Source organism: Neomonachus schauinslandi, chromosome 14, assembly GCF_002201575.2.
Source record: "Neomonachus schauinslandi chromosome 14, ASM220157v2, whole genome shotgun sequence".
In the NCBI taxonomy this organism is placed as follows: Eukaryota; Metazoa; Chordata; class Mammalia; order Carnivora; family Phocidae; genus Neomonachus; species Neomonachus schauinslandi.
The window spans coordinates 7544868-7556899 of NC_058416.1; the positions used below are offsets into that span (position 1 = coordinate 7544868).

General features: G+C 40.4%; 1 protein-coding gene across 1 annotated transcript in view; it reads right to left on the bottom strand.

The window, feature by feature from the left end:
* Window positions 1–11317, bottom strand: part of SOCS6 (suppressor of cytokine signaling 6) — a 31471-nt gene extending 20154 nt beyond the window's left edge. Inside the window, exon 1 of the mRNA XM_021686412.1 lies at window positions 11145–11317. The gene's annotated coding sequence lies outside the window, so the exon portion shown is untranslated. The remainder of the gene's footprint in view (window positions 1–11144) is intronic.
* Between the last annotated feature and the right edge of the window lie 715 nt (window positions 11318–12032).

Consider the following 12032-nt stretch of genomic DNA (forward strand, 5'->3'; position numbering starts at 1 on the left):
TAACAGATTTAAATATATAAAAAGACACATCTTATTCTTAGATAAAACAATTAAATCCTGTCAAAACATTACTCAAGATCCCAAGAAAACATCAATGATATTTGCAAGAAACCAGATAAAATTATATTGAAATTAACTTGGACATATAAACAAGGAAAAGAGTAAGAAAAAACCTAAGGGACAACTGAGGGAGAATGAGCTGCATAGGATATTAAAACATATAGCTTAAAACTGGAGGGGAAAAAAAAAGACAGGTTACTCAAGAAATGATGATGAGAGGGTTGGATAACCATTTGGGAGTGGTGGAGAAAGCAAAGCTTTTACTTTCTTATATAAAAATACTGTGCAGAAGGATCAAATATGCAAACATAAAAAAAAATAAAAGTTGGAGAAAAATCTTTAAAATATCTTTGCACTGCAGAAAGCTTTTCTATACATAACATAAAACCGTGAAGCCATAGAGGAAAAGAATGACAATCTAACAATGCAAAATTTATAAATTTCTGGATAGCCAAAAGAATGGCATAACTAAAGCCAAAAGATAAACTGGAGAAAACTGCAAACATGACAAAGGATTAATTTCTGTAACACAGACTGTGCTCTTAGAAATCAGTATGAGAAAGGCACACAATCCTATAAGCAAATGGGCACAATATACAAAAGAACAGTTCACACAAAAAGAATAACAGAAGAAAAGAAAGAAAGAAGAAAGGCAAGAAAGCAAGAGAAACCAAGCAAGCCAGAGAGGGAGAAAACAAATTCAAGTAGCCAATCATCACCCTAGAAGATTTTCAATTCACTCATAACAAAGAAATTAAAAGGAATCCGGGGTGCCCGGAACTGTTCTATATCTTGATTGTGGTAGTAGTTACATGACTGAATATATTTGTTAAAACTCAACAAACCGTACACTATAAAGGCTGACTTTCACTGTAGGTATATTCTAAAGATTTTTATTTATTTATTTGAGAGAGAGAACACAGGCACGCACACATGTGGGGAGTGGGGAGCAGAGGGAGAGGGACAAGCAGACTCCACGCTGAGTGCGAGCCCAACACAAAACTCAATCTCATGACCCTGAGATCATGACTTGAGCCGAAATCAGGGAGTCAGATGCTTAACTGACTGAGCAACCCAGGCACCCCTCACTGTAGGGTATGTTGTATCTCAACTTTAAAAATGCACTAAAAAGGAAAACAAAACGGTAATATCGCTCACCTATGAATTTGTAAAAGTTAAATCAATTAACAATGTTGGCAAGGGTATGAAAAACTGAGCACTCATAACTCACTGCTGAAGTATAAATTGGTACAGTTTGTGGAGAATTATTTGAAAATATTTATCAAAAACTTAAATTTACATATGCTTTAACAAAGTAATTATGTGATCAGGAATTTGTGTTTTAGATATATACTCATGCATATGGAAAATTATGTTCCCTACAGCATTAAAAATTTTAAAAGCTACTATTATTTGATCATTTACCTAGTACTGGTACATATAGGCCACACATTAGCCTAATACATACCAGGCTTTGGTTTAAGCCTTCTGAATATACAGCATCTCATTTAATCCTTAGAACCCTGTGTGTCCCGTGCTGTGCAGAAAGCAGTCTAACACAGTGGGAAGCACTCTGGAACCACAAAGCATGAGTTCATGTATTTCCTGGGTCCACAATTTAACAGTTGTATGATCTTCAAAATAACGGTACCTACCACTCAGGTCGGTTGTGAGGTTTAAATGTGTTAATATATGTGGTGTCCTCACAACATCACCGTGTGGCACGTATTAGGGCTGTATGTGTTTGCAGCTAATAGTAGTAGTCAAAACAGTAATATTCCCACTGTATAGATGGGAAAGATGAGGCAGAGATTAAGGGTGTGCTTAAGATCAAAGAACTGATTCTACAGAATGAGCCCACTTATTCACTACACAATTTACTGAATAGTCTATTTTGGCAAAAATGCGGAGTTAACCTAAATATCAGGCAACAAGAATAATATACAACAAAAATCAGTGGACAAGTTTAATAAATTATAATCCACCAATACGATGGGAATATTATGCAGATAAAGAGATTCAAATACATTGAAGGGCAAGCTACAAACAAAGGTGAAGGGCAAGCTACAAAACAAAATGCAAACATGATCCCATTTGTATACATATTTATATACCTACATATATACAGTAAAAGTCTCAAAGAATATCCAGTATCGATGACTGCAACTCTAGTGACCAGGACAAGGAGTCAGAAACCCCAACAGCCTGCTATTTTCTATACAGGTATTGTCTGCTTTTTGAATTGCGCCTTACGCCATGTTACTTTTACAAAAAGACCTACATCAGTACCTGTTTGTGCTGATCAAAAGAAATCCACAGAGTATTTCTGGCTTTTATGGAAAAGGCAAAAGGCAGAAACAGCATTCAGTGTTTGTCTGGCAGTGAGCAGGGTGGGAGGCCGCACTAACTCAAACAGCGAGCGCGGCGCTCCCCAGCGCCTTCCCGGGGAACTGCACTCAGCATCTCAGCGTCCGGCCCCCAGAGCTTTGAACTGTCTGTGAGCATATGTGCTTTCTCTTGGTTTGTTCTATGCATCCGTTGGCAAGATGTGTTTTAAGGTATCAGAAAAGCCTAAAATAGGTTATTTTGGGGAGTCTGGAAATGCTCAAAACATTTCCCATATAAATTAATGATAACTGCTTCTTCATTTTATATACCATTTTGGCTCATAAAAGGTTTCACGGGAACACCCGGCTTTCAGATAGTGGGGGAATCCTGTATTAGATCTTTCTGTAACCAGTGAGCACATTTCACTTTACTACAAAACAACCACCCCACTGCACCCTGAGAGAAGAAAACACGCAGTCTAGGTAAAATACGTATTTGTGTGTTTCGGTCACCTCTTATCCAGAAAAGTAGGACTCTGATACCCTCAGGGTCAAAGGTCTCAACAAGTTTTCCTAAATCCATCTCTCCCTACACCTTCCCCAACTGTTCCCCATTCTCCCTCGCATCCTCTCAGGATGCAAACTTCTCCCCTTTATGCCCTGTGCCATCCCAGGCACCTACTCTCATGCTTCAGTCTTCTGCTTCCCTGTTCACGAGGGGGACTCTTCTGCTGGCTCTGCTCCTTACGTGCACCAGGAATGAACACCTTATCCAACCCAAATCCCTGACCTCGACAACCTGGGCTCCCTAGGGTTTGCCCCATATAGCAAGTGCTTCTTATCATTCACTGTGATTTCTCTAGGTTTCCTTAACCACTCTGTGCCCCCCTCTCCTGCCTTATTTATCATTCCAGGTGACATCCTTGTCCTGACACTGGTAAGACACTGCACTTCCTTGAAAAGTAGGAGATGCTTCCAGCCCTGCGCAGAGATGAAAAAGACCTTACCCTCAAGGACCGTAGATTCCAGTACAGACTATAAGCAAGCAGACATTTGCACAAGACTGAGGGAAGGGCTGCAAAGGCACAGAGTTTGGATGCTATCCCCAGAGGAGAGATACCCAGGAGGAAGAAGGAGGGGTCCTGCCACCACTGTTACTACCTCTACCCCCCATACGACTTCTATTACCAACACCAGCACAACCACTGCTGAGAGGTGACTACATCCTGAAAAATGTACATTAATCTTCTTAATCCTCATAAGAACTCTATTGGAAGGTACTATCTTTATATCTTTATCTCCATTTAATAGAAGAGGAAGCCAAACCTTAGAAAGTTTAACAATCTGGGACACCTGGGTGGCTCAGCTGGTTAAGTGTCTGACTCTTGGTTTCGGCTCAGGTCATGATCTCAGGGTCCTGAGTTCGAGCCCCACATCAGGCTCTGTGCTCAGGGCAGAGTCGGCTTGAGATCCTTTCCCTCTCCCTCTCCCCTTCCCCACTCAAGTGCATGCTCTTTCTCTTTCTCTCTCTAAAATAAATAAATAAATAAAATCTTTTTAAAAAAAAGAAAGAAAGTTTAACAGTCTGCCCAAAGTCACAAGGGAAGGGGCCAAGTAACAGACACAAGTGCTGACCCGTGGTGCATGATCTAGAATCTACCACCCTTTCTGACTGTATTAGAATGGGAAAGCAGAGCCTAGTGACTAAGATCACAGATCCTGGAACCACGCTACCTGAGTTCAAATCAAGCCAGCATTTCCGAATGACTGTGCACATCCATGCCTCAGTTTTGTCATTTAAAAATAGATATCAAACAAGTATCTACCCAGGGGAACTCACTTCTGGCACAGTGGCCCGAGAAGGTTGATAAATCCTCTCTGCAAAAGGCAACCATAAAGTTGGGTCAAAATGTAGAAAGCAACCATTTCAGCACTTTGGAGATAAACTAACTGCATGCAAGAACTGAGGAACTTATTCGTGAAAACCACCCAACTTTAGGACTTCATTAAAATTACAAACTTTATGCTCCAAAACACGTCAAGAGAGAACAAGTCACAGACTAAGAAAAAATATTTGTATATCACATATCTGATATAACACCTTTAAGCAGAACAAATAAAAAACTCTTACAACTGAATTAAGACAACCTAATTTTTTTAAATGGGCAAAGGACATGGGTGGATCTTTTACCAAAGACGACAGAAGACGTGCAAATGGCTAACAAGCACATGAAAAGGTGCTTAATATTACTGGTCATTAAGAAATATAAATTAGGGGCACCTGGGTGTCTCAGTCATTAAGCGCCTGCCTTCGACTCAGGTCATGATCCCAGGGTCCTGGGATCGAGCCCCACATCAGGCTCCCTGCTCAGCAGGAAGCCTGCTTCTCCCTCTCCCACTCCCCCTGCTTGTGTTCCCTATCCCGCTATGTCTCTCTCTGCCAAATAAATAAATAAATAAAATCTTTAAAAAAAAGAAAATATAAATTAAAGCCACAATGATACACCACTACACACCCAACCGAATGACCAGACCTAGTGTTAACAAGTACGTAGAGAAACTAGAACCTTCCTATGCTGCTGGTGGAAATGCAGAACAGCCTGACTTTTAAACATTTCTCTGCTTTCCTTACTGTGAGAAAAATGTTAAAATGCGTGGCTAAATATATAGAACAAAAAGATTTAAGATAGAGCAGGTACATTTTAGACTCCTAGAAATCAGTGCATATCAGTTCATATAGATCATCTACTTTCTTTTTCCTACAGCTGTAGAGTACTTGTATACTGACTTTATTCTTTGTGTGGCACCTCGAGGAAGTTTCTCATTTTATCTTAGTTGACTTTGTCAGTCTTCTTTTATTGTTTGCTCCTTTTGTTGTCTTAAGAAATCCTGCCGATACTGAAGTCACATACTCTTCCGTATTTCCTATAAAAGTATTGAAGTTTTGCTTTTCACATGTAAGTCCTTGATTAACCTAGTACTGATTTATATAAGGTAAGGATTAACTTACATTCTTCCACATGGACAACCAACTGGTTCAACACATTCATCAAAAAATACTGACCCTGAGGCGCCTGGGTGGCTCAGTCAGTTAAGCCTCCAACTCTTGGTTTTGGTTTAAGTTCAGGTCATGATCTCATGGGCCAGAAAATCCATGGGCCAGAAGATCTAGTCCTGCATAAGGCTCTCCAGCTCAGTGGGGAGTCTGCTTGAAAGATTCTCGCCCTCTGCCCCTCCCCTGACTCACCGGAGCACTCTTCTCTCCCTCTCACCCTCTCTCTAAAATAAATAAGTAAACCTAAAAAAAATACTGACCCTGATAAGAATCAAAGAAACAAAATTAAAATAGAAATGACTTTGCACAACTCAAATTAGCAAAGATTTTTCTAAATGATGATATTCATTACTTGAAAATGTCTTAATATAGTTGTTAAAAAAAAAAAGCTTAGTTCTATGCAATTGCTCACAAAACTTGGTTCTATGCAACTCTTAAAAAAATATTCATACTCTCTGACCCAATAATGCTGTTTTTAAAAACTCGAAGAAATAACATGAAACCAAAGCATAACAATGTCCCCTACATTATTACATATGATAAAAAATAGATTTTAAGAATCAGAAACATTCTAATTTCCAACAGACTGAGAATTGTAAACAAAATTCTAGCACATCTACACAATGGAACTTTAGGGAACCACTAAAATTGATATTTATACAGGGTTATAAATAACATGAAGGAAAAGTTCATATTGTTCATTTGTTAAGTGCAAAAACACAGGAAACAAAATCATATGTACAGTGTGGTCTCGATTATGTAGAAAGAATAGGGAGGCACACCAGACCAGAAAGAAATACAGCAGCACTGCCATCTGGACCACAGAATGCTCCGTAAATACTGTTTTCAATACTTTATTTTCTAAATATTCTATAAATATGGAGTTTTTATAAGAAAAAGGTCTGTGAGTTTGTTTGTTCTTAAGTTACTTTTCTAAAGGGAATGGCTGAGTAAATCCCTCAAGTTAAAGCAAAATACAAGGCCTTTTCTTGGCTTTTGGTTTTAACCACGACTGAACAAAAATATATATCAATAGATAAGGATATTGTATTTTTTTTTTTAAAGATTTTATTTATTTTTTGACAGAGAGAGAGACAGCGAGAGAGGGAACACAAGCAGGGGGAGTGGGAGAGGGAGAAGCAGGCTCCACGCAGAGCAGGGAGCCTGACGCGGGGCTCGATCCCAGGACCCCAGGATCATGACCTGAGCCGAAGGCAGACGCTTAACGACTGAGCCACCCAGGTGCCCCAGGATATTGTATTTTTTTAATGAGAACCTAGGCAGCCTTCTCTTTCTCTTCACCCCACCCAAAACAAGTTTTTGCCAATGTAACATTTAATTTTGATTTATGTATATACAGTCAGGTCTGACCTGAAATATTCAGTCTAAGTGAGTATTATATCAATATAGAGTTAATTAATACAGACTTAATATATAAATATTAACTCTAAAAGAATAAACTCACCAGCTTTTCAGTGATCCTCTTAACTCCTTACTCAGTTTACATTCCACACTCAATCATAATCCTTCCCTAGCATGTAGCCTCAATTCCCTTTCCCACTTTGCTCTGAAACACTCTCTTGGCAAAACGACAACACTGCTTCAATTCAACTCTGCCCACGCCATGCCTGCACCCTTACAGGAAAATGTGGCTGGAGAAACACGTAACCACTCTGCCTGGTCTCACTTAACGCCATGACCATGAACCTCTGCTGGAACCTTAATGCTGCCTGGAAATCAAACTACATTTCCCTGATCCATTCAGTCTCTCCCATTCCTTGTCAACCAACCCACATCTTTCTTCGCACCTGTAACACTTACTCCCCCCATCTTTAATCTCAGCTGATGGCCCAGCTTCCTATTTCACTGAGATAATTAGGACATGAGAAGAAAACTTCGGACAAAACCATCCTGTTACTTTACCAATCCACGCACCTCTCTAAAGGCCCTCCCATCCCAACAAGTTCCCCTCTGTACTGGATCGTTCCTAAAAACATCATTTCTCATATATACAAACTTGTCTTTACCCCATCTTCCCCGCCAACTACCGTTCCATCTCTTTAATCCCCTTTGCAACAAAACACCTTGGGAAAAACATACATACTGGAGGCCTTACTAATCCTTTTCTCCCGTTTTCCCTCTACCCACACCAGAGACCTTCTCTATCCCATCAAACAGAAACTGCTCTGGTCAAGGTCACCAATGATGTCCCCACTGCAGATCCAGCATCAATGCTCAGTTCTTACCTGAGATGCTCTGTCCACAGCACCTGACACAGCTGATCCGTCATTCTCAGACTACTGTGCCTCCGATCTCTTCACGCTGGATACCCCAGCACTCATGTTGGGTCACTCTTTCTGCATATACACTCACGCCCCAGTGACTTCACTCACTCTCATGCCTGAAATAGCACTGATGTGTCCTCCACTCCCAAATCCACATCTTTAATTAGCCTAGTTTCAGTCAACTCCCTTCTTGACACCGCCATTCACTGTGTTAGGGATATCCGAGACTACACATGTTCAGAACTAAACTCTGGATCTTTCCCATCCCAGCCCCACACCTACTCTACTCTCAGCCTTTCCCACTTAGGTCTATGGTTACTCCATTCTTCCAACTGCTCAGATCAATACCTCCACAATCACCCGTGGTTCCCCTCCTTCTCTCACTTACCACATCCAGGGTCATGGCTCAACTACTTGCAAAGTACACACAGAATCCGATCACTTGCTGCCACCACTGCCCCACGCACTGTGCTTGCTATCTCGGCCGCGTTACCTAACTGCCTCCTAATCTGTCTCCCTGCTTTCTCCTCTGGCCCCTATGTTCTCTTCTCAACACGAAGTGTGTTCAGGGAACTGGCACAAATGCTGACAGTGCCCTGAGTAATGAAGTCCTTTATCTCTGACCCAGGAGCCTCATGTCTTCTGGCAGCAACCAGGAAACTGCCAGGCTAAGGCGACAGCTTGAGCAGAGGGTGCGACCTCCTACCCCTTCCAGTTTTTGACAACTACATGCAAATAAAAATAAATGGAAAATAATCAATGTAATAGAATCATTTTGACTTCTTTTAGGGCCTTCAGATCTTACACAATAAGATTTTTAAAAAGTAGTGTGAGGGGCACCTGGGTGGCTCAGTCGTTAAGCGTCTGCCTTCGGCTCAGGTCATGATCCCAGGGCCCTGGGATAGAGCCCGGCATCGGGTTCCCTGCTCCGCGGGAAGCCTGCTTCTCCCTCTCCCACACCCCCTGCTTGTGTTCCCTCTCTCGCTGTGTCTCTCTCTGTCAAATAAATAAATAAAATCTTTAAAAAATAAATAAATAAAAAGTAATGTGACTATTTGCATGGTTACAAAGGTAGATAAAGAAATTTAAAGATAACCAAGTTAAGAAAAATGGACTTAAAGTTGCCAAGTAATTTAAAATTTAACGAATTAAGAATAAATTTAGGGGCACGGGAGTGGTTCAGTTGGTTAAACACCTGCCTTCGGCTCAGATCATGATCCAGGGTCCTGGGATCGAGTCCTGCACTGGGCTCCCTGCTCAGCGGGGAGCCTGCTTCTCCCTCTCCCCGCCCCGCCCAAGCTCTCACTCTCTCTAATAAATAAATAAATAAAATCTTTAAAAAAAGAATAAATTTATAATTACAGCAAAAGCTCTAATAAATTTTCAACTGATTCTCTCGCACTCTGTAGGCTACTGACACAAAAATATAGAGTAGCACTAGTTTGCTGTGTGACACTGAGTGAATCTCTCCTTGGTGAGTCTGTTTCCCACATAAAATAAAGAGGCTGATCTCTAAAGCATGTCCAATTCTAAAAGAATCTGATTCAGGGGAAATAAAAATATGCAGACTTAGAAATTTAACCTGCAGAGAACAAAATTTTACATGAGCATTTCTAAGCATCTTTTTAACTGTGTTCAATACATCTCTATTAAGTTAAATATGAAAATGTTCACAAATCCAATTATTTAAAATGTTAAGGGAGCTGGCTTAAATAAGAATTGATTAATGAAATAAATTCACTCCTCCTTAATTTTTTAATTCAGACTTTAACATTTAAAAATTTAAAAAGTAGATTTAGAAAGTAGAACACTTGGGGTGACTAGCTGGTTCAGTCGGTGGAGCATGCGACTCTTGATCTTAGGTCGTGAGCTCAAGCCCCACACTGGGTGTGGACATTACTTAAAAAATAAAATATTAAAAAAAAGGGGAGCACACCTATATACCAGTACATCACTGTCTGTGAGGTATATGCATATTAAATGTTTAATATATACATTTTTATACCTGTCTAGATACTTACCAATGTACTACACCAGCAAGTTCCCAGACTGTAAATTAGATATTTGGAACATACATGTTTTCTGACAAGGTCTAAACAAAACAAAAGAAAAAACACAACAACCCCACCACCTTTTTCAGGAAGTTACTAGGAGAATGAGCTCCACTAAATCAAGGAAGTAAAGTAAGAAACAGAATACAGGTAACCTCAGTTAGGAAAGAGGAGAAATGAATCTCTAGGTTAGGGGCACCTGGGTGGCTCAGTCATTAAGCGTCTGCCTTCAGCTCAGGTCGTGGTCCTAGGATTCTGGGATCGAGCCCCACGTCGGGCTCCCTGTTCAGCAGGAAGCCTGCTTCTCCCTCTCCCACTACCCCTGCTTGTGTTCCCTCTCTCACTGGTGCCTCTCTCTGTCAAATAAATAAAATCTTAAAAAAAAAAAAAAAAGGATCTCTAGGTTAATATTATAGCTCCTGCTGTTCGGCCTGTTTGAGATACTGTCCCTGCCGCTTATGGCTCTTCCCAAACACAGGTCACCCTCCAAGAGCCAGCTCAACTGTGACCTCCTCCATGAAGACACAAATCCAAATTCCCCACTTCCCAGGAGTAAATGAAAACATCCTGCATCCACAAGAAGAGCTGCACACATCAGACTCCACTCTAAAATCTACTAGTACCGTGGTATGTGACTTTGGGCCGATTACTTAACCACCCTTAGTCTCACTTTCCCCATTATCTACCTAAGGATGAAGCTGGTCAATAATCAGAAGCTTCCTTCTAATTCTAAAATGCAGTAATTTTCCAAATGCACAAAACTACTAAAATCCTAAAATAATTCTATGTGTGTGACATGCTTACATATTCCAACAGTCTGTGACATTTGGTAATAATAATATTCCCTAAGTATATTTTTTTCACTTTTTCAAAAGCAGTTGTCAACAGATAAAAGTGACTATTATCATAGGGATGATATTTCCTTTAAAACCAAAATTAAGCTTTACTAAGAAAGATCTCATTACTATAAACATCAAAACAAAATTCGCAAAAGGAAAATCATGCAAAGTAACAGTATACCAGTGAGAATTCATCTTACTTTACTGGTGTATTAACCCTGTTGCTTCAACCATCCAGTGTTACTGGGGTACTCAAAATAACACCTATCACTATAAGGACAACCATTAGCAGTTCCAAATAACAGGCTATCTAGAGCACGTGAATACACCTTTTCTAAATCGTTCTAAAGAATAACATCAAATTCTTAAAATTGTTTTTGATGAACATCTTTCCCATTGGGAGCCATATATTCCTCTGTTCTCTTAAAAGGGAAACCTTAAACACAAACGTGTATATCAAATATAATCTCATGCTGTCACTGAAGTGCTATATATAGACAGATGCCTCTTGAGACGACCAAATTTACCTGTTGAAAAACTTCAGGATGGCATCTTCAGGTTCACTGATGCTCAGATAATGGTTTGTGTCCCAGGCCTTCAGAGATCCGCCGTCTTCTCTTTCTTTCTTCTCTATTACTCAACAGTCTGCTCCCAAGGACAACGGGATAGCCACTGCTCCCCAAACATAGTCTCCAAGTGTGATGCCCTTTTAATAATTTTAAGAAAACATTTCAGTGTGATGGCTGTTAACAGTGATTAAAAATATATATATTACAACAGTATGAAAACAAGAGCCTGGAGTTTTGCAGAAGGCCAAGTGCAGCACCTTTTTTGTTCTACATCTCCCACCAACTGACTGCAATGACCCAGTGCCAAGCAACTCAATAGCTGCTCACATCTGTAACCCTCACGATCCTAGTAGCTGGCACCATTAATACTTCTGTGAGCTCCCACTGTCTTTCCTCTTTTATTTTCATTTTTCTTGTCCCTTTGGTCTTACACCCTTTCCCACACAGGGCTTCCTTAAGAAAAACCAAGTCTTGGGGCGCCTGGGTGGCTCAGTTGGTTAAGTGTCTGCCTTCGGCTCAGGTCATGAACTCAGTCCTGGGATGGAGCCCTGCATGGGGCTCCCTGCTCAGCAGGGAGCCTGCTTCTCCCTCTCCTTCTGCAGCTCCCCCGCTTGTGCTCTCTCACACACACTCTCTCTCAAATAAAATCTTAAAAAAAAAAAAGAAAGAAAAAGCAAGTCTTATATACCTGTTACTGATTACCCAGAATGCTCTTTTTAACCAATCACAGTATATTTTAAACTGATTGTATTTTTTAAAGATTTTATTTATTTATTTGACAGAGAGAGAGAGAGCACAAGAAGCGGGAGCAGCAGAGAGAGAAGCAGGCTCCCCTATGAGCAGGTT